This window comes from Hipposideros armiger, unplaced genomic scaffold (assembly GCF_001890085.2).
Source record: "Hipposideros armiger isolate ML-2016 unplaced genomic scaffold, ASM189008v1 scaffold_19, whole genome shotgun sequence".
Taxonomy (NCBI): domain Eukaryota; kingdom Metazoa; phylum Chordata; class Mammalia; order Chiroptera; family Hipposideridae; genus Hipposideros; species Hipposideros armiger.
Genome location: NW_017731369.1, coordinates 1,343,001 through 1,346,063, shown reverse-complemented (window position 1 = coordinate 1,346,063; position 3,063 = coordinate 1,343,001).

Below are 3,063 nucleotides of genomic sequence, written 5' to 3'. Positions count from 1 at the left end.
ATTATACACCAGGAGCTCCTTGGGGCAGGGATGACATCACCCATGTCTGCTCCTGGGCACAGAGTGTGCCTCTCCTAAAGTAATTGTTGGTTAAGTGCTTGCAGAATGGGACACCACCTGGTTAATGGTTCCCCGGTTCAGAAGCACATCTTCTTTTCTTTAAATTCTCAGGTGAAGCCAGTATTTTTATTAATTTGAGGTTTCATAAATGGTTATTAATTTCTGCTTGCATCTCCCGGAAATTGCTGGGCTTGACAAGAGCAGGTAAACATGTTCAGATAATACCATCTTTCCCGATTTCCTGACATCACTGATGGTGTTGTGGTTTTCTTTTTCTTCTGGAGACTCTAGACATTCACTTTTCCCCCAACTTCCCTGAGATAGGATCAAATATGAAACCAAAAGGTTCAGTGTTTGTGAACAACTTAAAGTTCATGTTGGATAAAGGATCTGGCTGACAACACCATTTTGGGGCATTGTAATCTGATGATGCTGGCGCCAGCCCATTCCCCAAAGGTCTGGGACTTGCCGCTACAGGCCTCCCATCCATGCTCCACAAAGGGTGCAGCTGTGAGTGCTGGAACCTATTCTGAGAAGCTGGGCCTACTGCTCTCCTGGCATTGATGGGGAGGCCCCAGATAGTTCCTTGGGGCTATACAGGAAGCAGAGAGTTGTGCAGGAGCAGATGTGGAAGGAAGCCCCTGGGAGTCAATGACCTGCCTTAATTCATTTTGCAATCTGAATTGAGAACTTCATTTCTCAATCTGAATCAAGAAGTTTTAAAGCTCCTAATTGGTCAGAACCCTGTCTTGAGTGTTCTCGGGGGGAATGTAGCTAATTATGTCTACTTCAAAGGTACTTATTAACTCAGTGGACCCCTTTGCAACCTATCCCATGATCCAGGGAACAGAGTTTCTAAACTTCTTGGGTGGGAATAGAGATGTTGACTGTTTACAGACCCTGCGTACCCACCCTGTGCCAGATTTTCTGCCAGGTACTGGGGGTTAAGAATAAGACAGACTTTGTGTCCTAAAGCTTAGCAGACTGTAAAATGCACTCCTTCTGTTGATTGGGTTGTTGAGTCAACACAGCCAGTTAATGCAGACCAGAAAATAAGTCTGATGGATTGACTTGACCCATCAAAATAGAAAAGCTGGTTATATGTGTAGACGGAGTGTGGAGCGGGAAGGAAGGAATGGTTTGAACTGGTTACAAGTGTGGACACACTGGGAAGAAGATGAAATATAGGCTTGGTGACACACAAAAGAGTAGATGCTCTTTTGATGGGGAGATTAGTCCTGTGAGCAATTCCTGATATGATGACATTCCGTGAGTGGAATAGTGGTCTGACATCCTATAGACCCAGATGGATAGTTGATTGTTGGTTTGATGAAAGGATTAGGAGTAACTACCCTATCCGAGGAGTTCCATGGAATATTGTGAAATGTCAACATTGTGACTGGTCATATTTATAATGAAAACATAATGGCTACCATTGTCATCTCCCAGCAGTTATTGGTTCTCTAGGTAATACTGATGATAGTGACGGTGATAATAGCAGCTACCCTTTGTGAAACATCAACTAAGTGTCAGGTGCTTTATATAATTTCACCTTGTCTCCCAACAACCTACAATGTAGGATTTATGGTCCTTGTCAAATATCTGGTGAGTCAGCAATGTAAGGGAGTGGTTAAGAATGTGAGCCTGAGTCAGATATCAGGGTTTCAGTGCCTCCTGTGATACCTAGAAGCTTGATTGACCTTGGGCAAGCCATGAAACTTCTCAGCCTTGGTGTTCTTGTCTGTATAATGGGACTGTTGTGAAAATCCAGTGTGCCTGTCGCATAGTGAGTGATCAACAAACATTAGCTGCTGCTGTTCTTTATCTCTCCTTCTTCTCTTACTCCTCTTCTTTTTCTTCTTCTAAAAATAATAATGTAATAAATTATTATTATTACTATTATTATTATTAATGGCAGGGCTGGGAGTCAAAGATAGACCTATCTGTCTATAAAGCAGTATCCTTTCTTTGGCACCACACTGCCTTCTGGAGACAAGGGAGTAGTAGGTTTTCAGGTGAGTCTGAACTATACTTCTTTATCCCTTTTGTCTCTTACATGGCTCTCTATCACTCTAGATGCCCAGGCCACATGGAGTGGCACTGTGAGAATGCGTCTGTCCAGTGCCCAGGTGGCCAATTCTCTTTCCAGCCAATGGCAGAGGCTGAAGTCACTCACCAGGTAGTAATGAACTAGAGACTCTGCTCCCAGTGAGAGGGATGTCTCAGTACCTATCTCCCACCCAGAGCTCTACCTCCTGAAGGGTCCACTAGTGATCTATCCTCCTATCTAGCCAAAGCCACAGGGTGTGTTTTAAAGCAAGGTAGTGAGTGGGTGACCACCGATCTGTTGAGGGTCTCTGGTTAATACATATACCCTGGGGAGTCATGGGCCTTTTTGACTGTGTCTGATTAAAGCAGCTGAGGGCAACCCAAATATACCCCAAATGTGTCAGGTAAGGACCTTTGGTTTCAGGCAACAGGTGAAATTCATTCTGGTAGTGTACATAAAAAAGGAAAACTTACTAGAAGCCTATAGAGGTGTCTTATGAACCTAAGGGTAAAATGTAGCTGAGGACCTACAGAGAACCCATGGAATGACCATTCTTTCTTCCTTCCTTCTGAGAACTGGCTCTCTCTGCCATCCCCCTGTGGAAAATATGGCCACCCTCAATACCTGTGTTTTTGTGCATAGGTCCAGCCACATGGGGTCTTTCTGTCTGACTCTCTTCCAAATCTAAATACCAAGGCAACATCTCTCATTAACCTCATCTGGGCCAAGTCACCACTGACAAATCTGATGGAAGTGCATACAGATATTAAGAGAAATCAACATAAACCCTAGGGAAGGGTGTGGCAATGCTTATTAAATGGTAAATAAAGGAATTAGACAAAATTATGTATCCAACAGTGTTACAACTCCTTGTTTATGCCTATGGTTAAATTAGAAGAGGCCACAGTGAGATGTATTAAATGGCTTGTATTCTGGTAAACTTGGTTTAGTCT